Here is a 6,554-nt window from a genome sequence, read left to right on the forward strand (position 1 = left end):
TGGATCTGGGCATACTTGGCATCAGTGACACTGAAGTTGCAAAGTGGACTGACAGCAACCTTTATTTGACCACCCATCTGGCAGCAGAAAGCACGACTCACCCACAGTGCCCTGTGGTGGAGAGACAGAGATGGGGGCCCCAGCCCTGCTGCCAGAGTGCCCCACTGCTCTGCTGCACAGGCACAGGACTGGCAGTAGTTTCAGGGCTACCACCACACAGGGCTTCATTGTCTGGTGCCCATGACCTGAGGGGCTCCAGGCTGCAGATGCTCATCACTGTTGCAAAACCTTATTCTGCAGGTTTTGCCAAGAAGGAAGGTATCAAGGTGAGGGCCCCAGAGGCACACAGCTGAGAAGGCATCATGACCCATTTCTGGATAAACCCAGGTGGCTCCCAGGGCACATCCTTTATAAAGTTGATTTCTGCTCAAGCAGAGGTTTGATCTGTGTTGCCCTCCTCAATCATCCCTCATCCATCTCCTCACCACCAGCTCAGTCACTGAGACCAAAGGAAGGACCATGCTGCCAAACAACTCACAGATGAAGAACAGCACAGGGTATCACCAGCAAAGAGCTGCGGTGGCTTTTTCCACACCAACACTGGCCATTTACATGACAATTCATGTGGCCACTGATAAAGTACCTCTTTGGTTGCGGGCAAGGCATTTTCAGCACCTGTATTTGTGCATTTTGGCTCTGGGGACAGGGAGGATGATCGTTCCTGACATTTACATATCAAACACTAGTTTCAACACATTGTGCCCATAAACATTTTACTGACGCTGCTGTGGGTGAAACATCTTGACACTGTTGCAGTCTATAATCATTTTGTTGACATGAACTGAGAGATCCGTGGGATAGCAAAACAACCTGAGTAATTGGATGGAGTGAGGTAAAACAATTTTAAAGGGAATTTTCAGTCTGGTTGCTGGCACAGTTAAACCCCTACTGAAGTATTACCATTACAAATGTGATTTTTGACTACCCCTGCTGCCCCAAAGACAGGTTGTGTTTCAGGGGGGTGTCAGCCTCTTTCTTTTTCTCTGCTTCCTCTTTAGTATCATGTTTATCCTCTGCAAAAGGAACTGCTTTTCCTTTAGGCAGCCCAGATGAATGACAAATACACAGTAGCTAAATTCTGTGATCAGGCAAATCTACACTGTTCCTGACTCTTTATAGCACATTTCACCTCTTGACAGCCCAGCTGGGCATTCAGGTCAGTGGGAAACCACCACCACTGCAAAGCCTCAGAATGGAGAGGTGCAATATGAAAATGGCAGCACAGTATTCACAGGCGTTATATGCTTTGAGAGGACCCTTATGAAATTTAAAGCATGCATAAGTATTCCAGGTGCCAAATTCACATGGCCTTTTAATAGTTATGCTCTTAATTAGATTATTTTTGTCAGCTTTTACTTCTATTCTGAATATCTAAAGCTGAAGCATGAACATCCCTGCTGCTGTAATACTCTGAAACTTGGGACTTTGCAGCCAGCTTACTAAATGTCACCAGCTAGAACAATGGAGAGCTTATTTTGGTTTAGCTTTGCTAATTGTAGAGACATGAGTATCTCACAAAATGTACCCAGAGTGCAAGTGTACCCAACTGCAGTGTGAGTTCGAGGTGAATCCAGAAAGGAGAGGAGGGTCAGGAAATGCAAGAACCTGCACATATTGACAAGACACAAATGCAGCGATTTCAAACATGAGGGACAAGAAGGGAATGAAATCCCAAAGTCCCAGTGCAAGGCTGGGGATGCTACTGGTTTCACTTCCTCGTCACCAGCCAGAGGAGTTCAATGGAAGAAGGTGCTGAGAAAGAATTGGCTGGTGTAAACCTGGTTTACATCAAGTAAATTCCTGCACTTTTTTGGACTATGAAAGCTGTAACCTTAGAGCTTACACTAGTACAGTTGTATTGCTGTAAAGGGAATGGCAATGTCAAGGTAACTATACCTCAAAAATTGATCAGCTAATTTCCCTTCTCATACAGTTATACCCTTATTGAAATAGCTGCAGCTATTCAGGTGGATTGAACCATTATCTTTGCAGTAATACTATTTTTTCATAGCTCAGCATCTGAGCACAGTAGCATCAGCTCTCCATCAGTCACTGTGCTGCTCATCTATCAAAAATTTGGGGGAAAAAAAACCTCACTTTTCTGCTCCACTGAACACTTGTCACTTTCCAGCACTCGATTTTGCAGAAAGAAACCACAGTTTGTGGTGTACCCAAACATTTCACAAGTGGATACAAACTTTGCCAAACTGTTTTTGTTGTGCAGGAAAGACTGAAAAGCAGGGGTAAACATCAATTATTTTGTTTCAGTGTTTTGAAAACAAGAAGTTTCCATTTTTCAGTTTGAATTGATGTTGCCTTTTAAAATCTAAGAGTGGCTGTAGGGTTTATTTTATTAGGAAAGCTTGAAAAATAAACAATAGTTCCTCTGACATGAAACAAAACTATCAGCAATTGCTTGATTCACTGAATATTTTGAGCATATTTTGAACAGCAACACATTTCCTGTCTTCTATTTTTCTCACCCCTCAGCAAAGCACAGAATCAGTCACAGGCATAGCTAGCAGCAGCCCCAGCTGGGCTCCAGCAAGGTTCAAGTGATCATCCTTTCAGAGACCATCACCCATCATCACTAAGAGTGAAGAACAGCACCTACCTCAGTATAACTGCTACTAAATTAGGGGGAACCAGGAGAGCAGAACAGAGCCCTAGCTGTTATCATTGCCTGTGTGGGGCAGCAGCTGCCAGATGCCAGCTCTCCTCCCAGAAGAAGTGGCTTCCTCTTGGCTCTCCCAAGCTGTGCCCTCTCTTGTGTCTGGAGAAAATGCAATTGCAGTGAAGCAGGAGGGGTGGGTGCTGCACCCACTGCCCAGCAAAACCACATTGCCTCTGGTCACAGGACAACCCCCTGACAAGCCATTTTTTGGCCCTGACCTGTTGCTGGATATAAAACAACCCTTATTTCACACAAAGGACTTTCATCCTTCAGAAATGATCCAGAAAGAAACTGGAAATGCTGCCAGGTGAATTCACAACAGGCTTTGAATGAATCAGATTTCTCCAAACACTGACAAAAATGTGTTAACATTAGCAGAACCCTCCATACAAACCTGTCTACTTTTTACAGTTCTCCATTTTTAGAGGGAACTGGTAGATGAGTATTTTTAACTGAACTACGTTTATTCAAGCAAGAACTCAAAATATCTCATTGCCTAATGATTTTATTGTAATGTAGAGGATAAGCAACACTCATTCTAAAATGTTTTGCAAACTGTGTATGTCCAGCAATACTAAAGTGTGGCCATTTCCAGGCAGAAGAGCAGCCAAATGACTCAAAAAAAAAAAATAAGCAGAGATGGGAAAAACAACTCTCTCATCTAAAACACAGAAAAGGTTTATTTACTTCTAAGGTTCAAAAAAAAAAACAGCAGAGAAGTAGAAGCATCTCCAGGGCAAGTCAGGTAGGTCAAATTTATGGGAGCAGGTATTTTCAGCCCCTCTAGTACAGCACAACAGGATCAGCCACAGCTACAGGTTACAAAAAAATATTGATGGTTTTTTTGGACATATCCCCCATTTCTAATACATTCCAGGCAAAAATGTTGGAAAACTGCTGAAACAGTTGGTTTTGCCACTCAGTTCGTGCCAGACTAGCTTCATTTTTAAAGACATCATTTCAAATACACCATTTTGTTTCAAGTTTGGTTAGTTTGGTTTAGAAAAAATACACAAACAGAATCTGTACATGAATAGAGTGACTGCCAATACACCAGCAAGACCTTTACATTGATCCAACTTCAAGTTTTGAAGTTTGCAAAAAATTTTGAACCTTAACTTTTTACCCCATACACAGGATAGGAAAAATGGTTAAAATGTTGTGGAATTGAAAACATGCTTCCCATGCAACTCTAGCTAAAGTGTTCAAGAATAAGTCTCCTAAGGTAAATTTTAGTATATCATGATAACGTATATGAACAAGATAGGAGGATTCATCATATCTCTCTTGAAAGACTCCAGCCTGGCCATTCTTTTGCCTAACTGCAGTTACTAAATTGTACTCTACTACAAAAGCACTTTTTATACCCAGCCACTTGCACACTCCACTCCGGATCACAAGCAAAGGATCTGTTGTGCCGAAGCTGCTGGGCAGCTCCAGACCCAAAAAGCAAGTGTGCAAAAAAGGAAGAGCACTTCAAACCCCCTCCATGTGGAAGGTAGTTAACTTTTAATCACCATGCACATAAGCCCTGTTATATTCAACACAGGTTAAATAGGAAGCAAAGTCTGATGACTAAGCAGCAACACCTTAATCACTGGTGTTACAAGTAAGAGTTCAAAGCCATTAATACAGCAAGACAGCTGAATGATGCAACAGGAGTTTGCTAAAACTGAAGAAGGCTGCAAAACCAAGACAGAGGGAGTGCTGGTGTAATTATTTGCTGCTTCCTCTGCACCACTTCACCATATGCTTAAAGATGGGTGGGAAAGCAAGTTGGTACCAGCAGCAGCACATTTCCCACCACCAGCTGTTCTTTCCCACCCAGCACACACAGACTCCCACCCCTTGCACAGACGAGTTGCTGGGTCTCAGTCTCCAAGTATCAGACCCTCATCTCCCACTCAAGAGTAAAACACAGGCCTGAAAATCTGTCACAGAGTGTGTTATTTCATAGTATGGGAATTGCCTCAGGAAAGCCAGAGGCTTCTGTTAAACAGCCTCCTGGAAGGAGTGGGAAAGCATACAGTGAAAAAGGCAAGTAACAAATGTGAGTAAATGAGATATTCTGCTTTGCTCAGGAGAAATGAGGATCATCTGCTTCCACACGAGGGTTTCCCAGGGCATGAAACATTTGGAGGCATTGATTTCTATGGGCAGAACTGGGTGTAGTGGTCTGACTAGCCTGGACACACAAAACAACCCTTGGTCTAGCTGCCTTCACCTCTCCTGCTGACAGACCAGTCCCTAGAGGTATGCCCAAAGGCAAGTCTGAGACCACAAAAGTTGTGCAGATGGCACACCCTGTTTGGAAATAATGCCCAGAATTTCATTTCACAGGCACAACACACAGCCCTTCACAAATCTCTGCTTCCCAAAGAGCAGCTGCTTATTAGTCTCACTGAACCAGAACCAGTAAGTTTTGAGTATTCAATATCAAACAAAAAAACCACCAACCTTCCAAGGCAAGAACACTCAGTCTGGAAATCTGACCTTGGTACACTGAGATCAGCAGCCAAAACTCCACCAATTACAAACAAATCAGGATTCAAGAGCAGCCCAATGAGCGAGTTGATGTGGAAAGCAAGTATGTTTTCCAGCAGCGAAGCTATCTGCTCTGGGGCTCTTTAGGAGCTCACTGCTCACGTTCATTCATGCCTAGGCTGAGACATGAACTCACCAGCAGTCTTCATATCCAAGGGCTTTCTCTCAGGCAAAGCTCCAGAAAATGTTGTAGAAAGCTGCAATGGAAAACTTTCCAGTGTGACCCTACTGAAAGTCTGGTAAGAAAGAACTGAAGGGTCCACCTTCTCCAAAGTTACTAGTGATTTCTTCTCCTCTGTTTATCAAAGACAAGAATTTGAAGACAGACCTCTTCCATGTCAAAGGATCACAGGATCAGCCACAGCTGAGACACTCAAAGGCTCTGGGGACATGTCAACACCTAGTAAGACAAGGAAAGGACATTCCAACACCTGGTAGACAAGTGCCCTGTTTACAAGTGTTGTCAAATGAACATGAGCCATGTCAGAAGCTGCAGTGGAGTCAACTGTCAGTGAAGAATTCCATCAGCCTCACTCAGCCTGATTTTCTGCTAATACTCCACCACATAGCATTTTCCACTCTTAACTCAAAATGTCTTATGGAGGACACCAGGCAGGCAGAACTATCCAGAAAGCCTTCCTCATGCTAGGAATAACCAAAATTAGAACTGGTATTGGAGGGAATTCAGAACCTATCCTGTCAAAACCAGGAGGGCTTTACATGATACCTCTGACCAGCAGGTTAAGCCTAAGACAGGAGCCAGGTGTGAGGGCTCAGCCCATGTCATGGAGTGGCACAGGGATCCTGGGCAGCTTCCAGTGTCCCTACCCCAATAGCTAGTAGTTACTGCTCCTGAGGTCCCACGGCTCTGTGGACACAGCTTGTGCACAGGAATTTAGGAGGCATTCACTGCTCCTGATTTTTCAGTGTCCTGCCATTAGTTCTGCACTGCTGAGTTGTCACCTTAGGAAGAGAAAACATCTGCAGTTCCAGATTTCTGCTGCTGTCTCTGGCAGTCCTTCATCTTGAGCCAATAACACTCTGGCTGCAAATAGCAACTTAATGATCTAGGAAATTTTTTGTTCCTTCATACTCTGAAAGAGTCCCCCTCCCACCCCTTCTGGCCTCTCTCCAGGTGAGAAGTCGGCCATGCTGGTCAACACATGCAGGAAAGCAGGAGAAGTGAAGCAAAAATGCCATCCACTTCCATCACTGGAGCCACATAAACTGGGTCAGTGGTAATCCAAATTGGGCAAGGAGGCTTTGGTGTCATCAG

Source organism: Merops nubicus, unplaced genomic scaffold (genome assembly GCF_000691845.1).
Source record: "Merops nubicus isolate BGI_N331 unplaced genomic scaffold, ASM69184v1 scaffold2273, whole genome shotgun sequence".
In the NCBI taxonomy this organism is placed as follows: domain Eukaryota; kingdom Metazoa; phylum Chordata; class Aves; order Coraciiformes; family Meropidae; genus Merops; species Merops nubicus.